Below are 11,592 nucleotides of genomic sequence, written 5' to 3'. Positions count from 1 at the left end.
TGTAGTATGTGTGAATGAAGGAAAAACATGGAAATTTTGTGTGTTGAACAACTTGGGTGGTGGCCGAATGCATATATATGTATTGCATGCTTTTAATGGCTTGAATTCTTGTGTAAGTTAGTTGTAGGATGGTGGGGATTGTATTAGAAATGAAAGTTGAATGAATTAAGGAAAATTGAGAATTTTGGGGTGTGGCCGTGTGTGTGTGTTGATGTTGGAAGGTGAGTTAAATCTTGTTAGCATGTTAATTGTGTTGTTATGGCCTTATGAAGTAGACGGAAGGATAATGGTTAAGCTAAAACGAAGAAATTGTTGATTAAGTTGTCGTCGGAAAGTATGTCGCGTTATCGTGATTTCTTGAAAATATGATTAAGGATAATGAATTTGGAATGTAAAAATGTGTTGATGAACTTGTATGTGGAAGGTTGGAAAAATTGGATAAGTAGTGGCTTTAATGGAAAGTTTGTATGTTTGTATATCGTGTGTATAGTGTGTGGAAATGGTATGATATGCCTCCGACGTATGCTATAATGATCTTGATGGATAATAGATGCGAAAATAATAAGTTTGGTTTGGAAATGTAAGTTTGAAACGAAAAATGTTTCGTTATGTTGGAAGCTGGCTAATGATGCCTTAATGTATGTCTTGATGTTTGTTGTTGTTTTGATATCATTCTCTGGGTTGTTGTGTTGGTTGTTGGCTGTGTTTTAACTTTTGGGGATGTCGTATATACAGAGGAAATGCTGCCGAAATTTCGGTAGGCAAGTATGTGTAAGCTTGGGGTATTGAAAGAATGAAACTAACCAAATGGTAAACTTGACCATTTCCAGATTTTGGACGAAATTTGGATTGACGCCGAGCGAGCATAAGGCGCCATCGAGGTATGTGAAGCACTTCTCTACGTTCCTAGGCATGTTCTGGATGTGGTAGGCTCGGCCGCGAGCCTTAGGTCCGACTCCGTTCCCCGGAATTCGAGACGGAAAACCGCTCTAATTTCTTCAGTTCAATTGAACCTATTTTCTTACAAATTGTCCTTAAAGTGAGATTTTGCACAAAACTTCCCCAAACGGAGTCGGAACACTTCCGAATGAGTATGGGTGACCTCATAAGGTCAATCATCAGTAATTTACGTATGTAGCCTCGGGTTGGTCCGAGGTGGGCCCACAAGGCCCGATACTTCCGGTACGATTTTTAAAATACTTCTGTTTTGGTCCGATCTTCTCCCAAAAAACATCTGAACTATTATTTTGTGAATATTATGGATAGTTTTGTGTAATTTATACAATATGATTTCTGAACATCCGAGCATCCCATTCTGAAAATCTGTCGTGCCTTCCTAACTAGGATATGAGCGCGTGCTATGCATACTATCTGGATATTCTGATTTTGGCTCGCCGTTGGGCACCCTTCTGATTGATCGAGTCTGTATGTTGAGTCTGTAGGTAGGTGGTTTCTCATTTATCGATTCGTGTCTGTCTCAATGCATTCTTTCACTGCGACCCGGGCCAGGTTCTGTTATCGTGCATATTTTCTCTGCATTGTTCACCGCGTCCCTCGGCGTACGGGCCGGGATCTGTATGTCTGTATGATCTGTGTATGGGGATGGCGGCCAGGATGGCATATGATCTGATATGATTCTGTCTGTCCACCGCGTCCCGTACTAAGAGGGCCGGGTTCTGTTACCGCGCCCCCAGACAGGGTCGGGATCTGTATGAATATATGCGTGTGCCATCTGTATTTATAAAGCACACGCCTTTGTATGATTTTGTATGACTCTGTGCTACTCTGCATGCATAATTCTGTCCGTCATACTACTGTCTGTCCGTCTGTGTTACAACTATTTCTGTATGTCCGTATGGCTTCTGCTTCTGTATGTCCGTATGGGTTCAGATTCTGCTCGTCTGTCCGTATTATGACTCCGTCTGTCTGTCCGAACTATAATTCTGTTCATTTGTGTGTAACACGATTCTGTATGTCTGTCTGGATCATAACTCTGTCCGTTAGTTTGACTTATGATTTTGCCCGTTATATTTCTGTGACTCTAGTTCGGACTATGTTTATATCTGTTACGTTTCTGCTTTACATACTCGGTACATTTTCCGTACTGACCCCCGTTCTTCGGGGGCTGCGCTACATACCCGCAGGTATAGACGCGCCAGGTGACACGCCGCCAGCGTAGGTTCTGACTCTGCCATTCGAAGAGCTCCTTTGACTCGGAGCACATCTTTTGGTATATATTTTCTGTCTTCTGTGTACTCCGTATGTATGTATATTTTGGGTACGGCGGGGCCCTGTCCCGTCATATGATTCTGTATGTCTGTAGAGGCCTGTAGATAGATGTGTGGGTTACGGGTTCCGTCTGTATGTTAGCCTTATCGGCTTATCTGTAAATGTCTGTGTGTTCAGGTATATGTATATATATGTATGTTACGCGCACGCCGTATTTGTACCGGCCTATTTCTGTACTTCTGTTTTGAAAAGAAAAAAAAAAAAATTCTGTATGATTCGAACTCGGTCAGGTAGGTACGTCTGGGTACCCAGTTAGGGTACCAGTCGCGGCCCACGGGGTTTGGGTCGTGACAGACGGGTACCCGCGGCTAGCCACCGAGCACCACTCGTGCTACTACTTATCTTGCTTATTTAACGGTCTTTTATCAGCTTTATACTCAAATTATAGGAAAATCATATTTTATTTGGAAATGTAAATACTCTTATATATATTTGCCTCTCGGCCATCAAAATAATATATACATATTGTGCATCTCGTGAGACCATCTAACTCACACTGCGCATCTACGAGCCTCTACTGGAGTGCTAAACATAAGGACGGGACAAGACCCGTCATGCCAAAAAATACGTATACATGAATATACACAAAAAAATCGTCATAAGCACCTCCGAACAAATGAGTGCTTTCAATCAGCTGACAGCTACTGCTGGTCTGGGTCGAGCTCTCCTCCCTGTCTACCTGTGAGCATGATCACAGAGTCCAAAGAAAACGGACGTCAGTACGAATATTGTACTGAGTATGAGAGGCATAAACAAAGAAATGGAACAATGACATAATGGAAATATCAATATGGAAAATCTATATCTGACTGTCATGTAAAACAGAATTAAGGCATGTTGTCTTACTCATACTTGTCATCATATCATGTATGCACAATGTCTAAGCTGCCCACCCCTATAGGTGCGACGTAGTAATGTATAAGTTGCCCGTCCATATCGGATCGGTGTGATAATCATAACATTAGCCTGCGTCCAGGCCTCCCGCGTCCGGGGTATTATCCCATGCCGCCCACTAGTGGTGTCTGCCCATGCCATTTGGCCATGGTGTATCGTATAGCTGCCTGCCTTGGCGGTGACTGCCCGGCCAAATAGGCGCGGTGTTATATCATTATCATACATGCTCATCATAATATTCTTATCATGACATACTTATCATAATACATGCATAAGGCTTAAAAACAGCTTTACTTTATCGGGGTGACGTAAGGTCGTGATTCCCCGATTTCATTATGGAGCGATTATTGACATTCTGCCTCACCTTGAAGGAACTAACATATAAGGTGAGTGTGAGCAATAAATAACATCATGCCATTTTAGGATCATCATATCATATCTCTTATCTTATATTACCATTCATAGATATAGGCTTTTAGCTTTCCGGAATATAGGAACTCATGAAGAGGAAGAAAAATTATGCTATGAGATTCATGCCATTAGAAAGAAGGGACTAGCCTCACATACCATTGACGTTTAACTAAGCTATCGTTCGCTTGTTCTCCTTCGATATGACGTTTCTACCTTCAAAAGAGAATTCGCATTTACGTTAGTTAATCCACTATAAGAACGCGCTACTATTTCTAGGGAAAATTGGGCGGAACTTCCTTTGGTTATACTACTTTTCCCATATTCTATATCAACTCCCACACATTCACAACAACATTCACAATATCACAATCGACAATCATCATTTACATACATTGACCATAATCCACAATTTCTCTTCAATTTCTCCACATTTATGGTTATAGCTTACTATCGCGTTTCCTCATATATTATACTTATTTCATGGCCTAAATGTCATTTATAATGCATTCATAATCACAACAATCCAACATTCATGGTTCAACCCAACAACTATACAACCATGACACTATTCACTCATAAATGACCCATTTCCCATGTCTTTTTACAATTCAAGTGTCTTAACCTTCCAATACCTTAAACAACATGTTTTAGTCATGAAACTTACCTTAGATGATGGTTTAACAAGCCTTGAATGGGATTACTCCTTTAGCACCAAAACCCTACTTTACTTCTTTTGGGTTTTCTTGAGAAAGATCAACTTTGGTGTGATTCTTACACTTGATTTCGTGGGTTTCATGTAGTTGATCACTAATTTTCTTTGGTTTTCTTGTGATGAAGTGTAGAGAGTATTCTAGAGGCTTCTTGAGAGAAATATCGTGGAGTTGAAATGAATTGAATGAGGTTAGGTCTCCTTTTAATGACTTAAAATCTAATCCGGAATGAACAGTGACTGAAGTGCACAGTGGTCGTAAACCCAGTTTACGGTCCGTTTTCCAGTTTACGGGCCGTATATCGTGGTCGTATTTAAGCATATCAAAACCAGAAAGGTATGCTGAGGATCGTGGTGATTTATGATCGCAGTTTACGGGCCGTATTTCAATTTACGGTCTGTATTCCAAGTCGTATTTAACCATTTTAACATTTGACAGAAAGTTGAAGTTTTGTGAGTTGAAATACGATATGGTGGTTTACGGGCCGTATACCACTTTACGGTCCGTATTTCACGTTACGACCAACTGGGCCATAGTGAAAATCTGTAACTTTCAAGTCTTCAAAACCTATAATTAGTCATTGTGGAGCATAACCTATCTCTTGTTCCCATTGCCTTTGAAATCTTACTTATGGTCGTCAAACGTCGTTCCCTTCTCATTAAAGCATCGTATACTCGTTTTCTTCATTATTCTATTCGTTGTACGTTCATGGGGAAACAAGGCGTTAGGTAGTTCAAGAGACGACAGGGTATGTTAAGGTTGTCCCTGTCAGGACCCAAACCATGGCCTGGACGTAACATGGCACTCGGTGCCTTACTGCATGTGACCGAGCGAACCACATGGCTTGCTGAATCATCATGAAGCATAGCATGAGCCGAATATAACATGAAACATGGTGAGCCTTAATAAAACATGAAAAGCCATGATATTTAATAAAATACTTGCTTAAAACATGAATGCGAAAATATCATAAATTGAGCCAAAGATGGCTACACAACTCTGAGTATCTGACATAACTGACTGACTAGTCTATGAAACCTCAAACATGAACGTGAGTCTGCAAAACATAACTATAGGGGCACGTCCCCCAGCATACCTTTAATGCATAAATAACAAAAAATAAATAAATGACTAAACCCCGAAGAAAATGGGACTCACCAAATGCTGATACATACAAAGACCTGCTGAGCAGATGTGTCGTCCTGTAAGTCTGTACCTGCATCATGAAATACAGGCCCTCGAGCAATAGAAAAGGGACGTCAGCAAATTGAATGTACTAGTATGTAAAGCAACTAAATGAAATAAATATGGCACATGAAATAACATGATGAGAGCAAAAACTGGAACTGGAACCTGGTCATGAACGTGAATACATATATATATAACATGAGTAGAAAATATTTTAAGTGGGGAGAGCATAAATATAATCGACAACATGAATCACCATGTGGGTACGTGGAGTCTGGTACCTGACCCGACCAGCAGAGCTCTCATACCTTGTCAGGGGTATAAGATATGACCATGGCATGAAAGGATCCAATCAATAAAGCATGAAGGAATCGTCCTAACTGGGCGGAGCGATCCTTACCCTACGATGGCTAACGTAGTTTCACGCTACTTGAGCCTTCTCGGTAATTCGTGCAACTCCCAAAACATGATCATGGATATAATTGGCTTAGAAGCCCATGGGTTTAATCAAAGATTACTTGTATTATAATATGGATATGGTTACATAATATACTTTCACGAAAACGTGTAGCTATGTAAGATATTCATGAAAATAAGAATAATATTTAATAACTTGCATGTAAGAACTCATGAAATGCAAAGCATGGGTTTTCATGGAATACGGATGGATTCCCAATGATCAAAATGAAAGATTAGGAATGCAATAACGAACTATTAATCTAAACATAGTATATCATGGTATAGGGACTTAAGGTTTATCATGAACTTATCTAAAACCATAGTTTTGGTGAACTCTTGTATAATCATGGAAGAACGTGGCATGGGAAAGAATAATGATGTTTCCACACTTAGATAGAAGCCCTACATACCTGTTAGTGCTCCAAAACTTGTAATAGAATTCCAAAAGCTTAAACCCTAAGCCTTGAGCTGGGTTTTCTTGAAAACCCTAGGTTAGGAACAATGATTTCGTTATTAGATTACATGTATATATGATAGAATTGACTTGGAATGGCTTACCTTGTTATTTTGGATTGATGGGAGAAGATAACCTCCGTGCTAGGGTATGGGAGTATGAAAAATAGAATAAAAAGGCTGAACTGAGGTATTTATACTTAATTGAGTCGAGGCATTATACGGTCCATTTATATGGTCCGTATAAAGTTATACGGTCTGTATAAACTGACTATATTTAACAATGATTGAAATTCCCGACACTGGAATTTCCAAAAAAGTTTTACGGACTAAAAGTACGGTACGTATATTGTTAATCGATCACCAAGTACGGTCCGTATAAATTTATACGGTCCGTATTAAAGCATTTTAAAACTTTGGCAGAAACTAGAATTTTCCACCTACCAAATATGATCTCAAAGTACGAGCCGTATAATAATATACGGTCCATATAGATGGTCATGAAAATGGGATTTTGCTGAACTGCAGAAAATTAAATTCCAACACTGTCTGTTTGATATTCTAGGTCCTAAATCATGCATCTGTCACGACCCAACTCGCCATGACCGACACCCATCTAAATCCTAATGGACGAACCAACATACATACCACCTAATCCATTAAATATGGTTTTTATATAAATAAAGCTAACAATTATTACTCATTTAACAACAAAAGAACAAGTAAATCATGCCATAAATACTGTAATAGGTGTGGAAGTTCTAACTATTACAATCCCCAAAATCCGAAAGTCATCATACAGGACTCTAACCTAAAACATGTCTAAGAACTTAAATCTGCCTAATAAATATCCATAATGTCCAGAATAAGAAAAGGCATCATAAGTAGAAGATCTTCTAGCGGCCTGACTTGAGAAGAATCTCACCCCAAAATTTGTCAGCAAATATCCTTCACGTTAGATGTGAGGACGAGTAGCAGTCTCTATATCAAAATATGCACTCAAATAATGCAGCAAGGTAGTATATGTACAAACACTATGTACCGGTCAGCATCATAGGTCGACTAACATTAGTATCATGCATAACTTATGAAATCAATAGAATAAACAAGCCAGTAGATCATACACTAATATCAATACATCACAACAAGTCAACCACGGACAATCACAACAAATCACCAAATTTCCAAGAATCACAAACACGTAAACCACAACGGAGATAAATTTACCACTATAACCCCATTCGATGTACACACATGCTAGCTGATGTCATAGCTCAATAGTCATGACCTGCAAGGGACCTATGGTGTCCATGTACCACTCGTTTCGAAACCCTCCTCGGACTTGAGAACAACCTCCACTCCCGAACGAACCTCGGACGCGAGATATGACAATAAACCTCTCGTTTCCGAAACTATCCTCGGCCAAGCCCATAATCTAGGCCACATGTGTGCCTTGTCATACGTTTTATAGAACAGTGTTTCCTACCTTCTATATATCCATATTCACCTCGTCATTTCACGTCATAATACCCTCGAGAAGACTATATTAACTTCTTATCACAATACATCCACTGCAGATTAAATCACACTAAATAATGGCGTGAAGCCTAGAAAACACTCAATCACAAGCACATAGGAGTTTAACCACACAATATCATGTAATTAATACTAGACATTCTTTCTCCTAATGGAATCACAAAAACATACATTCAACTAACAAAAGTCTAACTCAAGTAAATCGTAACCTACCTCAGAGTAGACCTGGAATAATGCCTGTCACTCTGCTACAACCTTTCATTTCCTCAAAGCCTCAATACGTTCGTGGTCTAAAAATAGAAGGATTAATGAGTCACCTTGCTCAATTGGTAAATACCAAGGCAAGAAATACCTATTTTCTCTCCCCATTCTAAGGGTGGATGATTTTCTAGGTGATAAACAACCTATCAAAGCCCCTAATATTCATAAACCATCAATTTCTACCTCATTTTATCCAACATTCCCATTACAAATAGTTTTCTATGACAAAGGCACCATTTTTATGGAACCTTAGGTCTCAATCACTTAGTTTACTATTCTAATTGTTCAATTTATGACAAATAACAACTAGTCAATTCATTTAAAAGATAAATACGCGTTAATAATTCTCACCCATCAAGTTTAGAAGGTTTATTGATATTCTAGGGTTCCTACTTAAGACCCAAGAAGATGATTACAATAACGGAAGTAATGGGATGGTAGAATTGAAAGCAAAGAGACTTTTCTCTCAAAGATAACTTGCCCTAGTTTGGAAACCCTCTCTAGGTGCTTGTTGGGAAGTGTGTTGGTGTGTTATGAATGAAAATATAAAACTAAGGCATTAAAACACGAATACTGCCTTCCCGTCGACGGCTGCGGCGGTCAGTATGCCGCTGCAGCAGTCCCGCTATAGCGGTCCAATAATAAATCTGCTCAACGCTATAGCGGTCACCACCCCACTATAGTGGCATTGCCGTAGTGGGCAAAGGCTCGCAACAGCGGCCCCAAGAGAAAATGGCGGACCGCGGGGAGCGGTCAGCCCACCGCTACAACGGTACCGCTGTAGCGGTACTCCCACTGCCGCAGCAATGCATTATGGGCAGCAGCTCGATTTTCTGTCCAGTTTTCCCCCTATCACCCCACATTTCACCCAAGGCCTCAAAAACACAACACAAAATATCCATACATACCAAAAGACGCCTTACGAATTTATCCGCGACCTTGGAATTCCCAATGGAGTCCTAAATTCCCATAACGATTGGAAAGGGTTGTTACACCAGATACCAATTAACACACCGTTCGTCCCCGAACAGGCAAAGATGAGAATCTAGGGAGGTGTTACTTGACTCGGCGAAAAGCTAAGGGTATTTGCTATGCATATCCGACTCTGTCTTCTAAGTAGCTTCTTCCACTGGTTGATTCTTCCACTGAACTTTTACGGAGGCTATTTCCTTAGACCATAACTTGCGGACATCCCTGTCTAAGATAGCAATGGGTTCTTCCTCATGCAACAAATTTTCATCTAACAAAATTGAATCCCAACGGATGATATAGGAACCATCGCTGTGGCACCTCTTCAACATCGACACATGGAACATCGGATGAATGCCTGACAAACCCGAAGGTAAATCCAACTTGTAAGCCACCTCTCCCACACGTTTGAGAATATCACACGGACCAATGAACCTCGGGCTAAGCTTGACCTTTATCCCAAACCTCATCACACCCTTCATTGGTGAGATGTTCAATAGCACTTGCTCTCTTTCCTCAAACTCGAGATCTCGGACCTTGCGGTCTGCATACTCCTTCTGTCTATTCTGTGCTACAAAAAGCTTGGCTTGAATCACCTTCACCTTCTCTATGGACACTCTCAGAAGATCAGTACCCTACGGCCTCACCTCGAATGCATCAAACCATCCAATAGGAGACCAACACCTCCTTCCATACAATGCCTCAAATAGGGCCATATCAATACTCGAGTGATCGCTATCATTGTAAGAAAATTCGGCTAAGGGAAAGAACTGATCCCAATGCCCACCGAAATCTATCACGTACGCCCGAAGCATATCCTCTAGAAGTTGAATAGGCTGCTAAGACTGCCCGTCAGTCTGAGGATGGAAGGTTGTGCTAAGATCAAACCTCGTACCCAACTCCTCATGCAAACATTCTAAAAACTTGGATGTGAACGTGTTACCCCTATCGGACACGATAGAGATAGGAACTCCGTGGAGTCTAAGTACCTCTCGAATGTAAACTTTAGCCAACTTCTCTGCATCATAAGTTATCTTCACCAGAATAAAGTTGGTAGACTTAGTCAACCTATCAACAATAACCCAGATGGAGTCAAAGCTCCCTAACGTCTTCGGAAGACCCACTACGAAATCCATGGCTATTCTTTCCCACTTCAATTCAGGAATGGGCATTCTCTGCAATGTACCCCCAGGTTTCTGATGTTCAACGAACTCTACAATATCCCGCTTCAGCCTAGTCCACTAGTAATATTGCCTCAAATTAAAATACATCTTAGTGACACTAGGGTGGATAGAATACCTCGAACTATGAGACTCTGTCAGAATGGTCTTAATTAAGTCGGCCACACGTGGCACACACACTCTCTGTTTGATTCGCAGCACGCCCTCCTCATCAATCACGGCCTCCTTGGCCTTACCACGCAACACCTTATATCGTATTTTACATAGCTTAGCATCTTAAAACTTCTTACGCTTAATCTTATCTAAAAATGATGACCGAGCCTCAAAACAGGCCAATACCTTTCCTGTGTTAGAGATATCTAGTCTCATAAAACTGTTAGCCAGAGTCTGCACCTTTCTAGCCAACGAACGCTCAGAAGAAATTAAATGAGCCAGAATTCCCATACTAGCCGACTTTCGGCTCAATGAATCAGCTACCACGTTAGCCTTACCAAGGTGATACAAAATGGTGATGTCATAGTCCTTCAGCAGTTCCATCCACCTCCGCTGTCTAGAGTTTAGATCTTTCCACTATCTAGAGTTCAGGTCTTTCTGAGTGAACACATTCTGCAAACTGCGATGGTCTGTGTACATTTCACAACGGACACCATATAAGTAGTGCCTCCAGATTTTCAATGCAAACACCACCGCGGCCAACTCTAGATCATGAGTAGGATAGTTCTTCTTATGCACCTTCAACTGCCGAGAAGCATAAGCAATAACCTTCTTTTCCTGCATCAAAACAGCACCCACACCAGAACGTGAAACATCACAATAAACAACAAAATCCTCGCCCTCAACGAGCAATGCCAGAATCGGTGCTGTAGTCAACAATGTTTTGAGCTTTTGAAAGATCTCCTCACACTCGTCGGACCACTGAAACAGTTCCTCCTTCTGAGTCAAACGGGTCATATGAGAAGCAATAGAAGCAAACCCTTTCATAAACCGACGATAGTAGCTAGCCCGACCCACAAAACTATAGATCTCGATCACTGATGTGGGCCTAGCCCATTCCTTGACTATCTGCATTTTCTGATGATCCACTATAATACCCTCTTTCAAAATAATATGCCCCAAGAAAGACATAGAAGACAACCAGAATTCACACATGGAGAATTTAGCATATAATTCCTTCTCCTGCAATACTCCAAGAGCAATTCTCAAATGTTTCTCATGATCTTCCTTACTCCTAGAGCACACCA

This window comes from Lycium barbarum, chromosome 7 (genome assembly GCF_019175385.1).
Source record: "Lycium barbarum isolate Lr01 chromosome 7, ASM1917538v2, whole genome shotgun sequence".
NCBI classification, from domain to species: Eukaryota; Viridiplantae; Streptophyta; class Magnoliopsida; order Solanales; family Solanaceae; genus Lycium; species Lycium barbarum.
The sequence above is the reverse complement of the archived record's forward strand: the minus strand, read 5'-3'. Positions refer to the sequence as shown.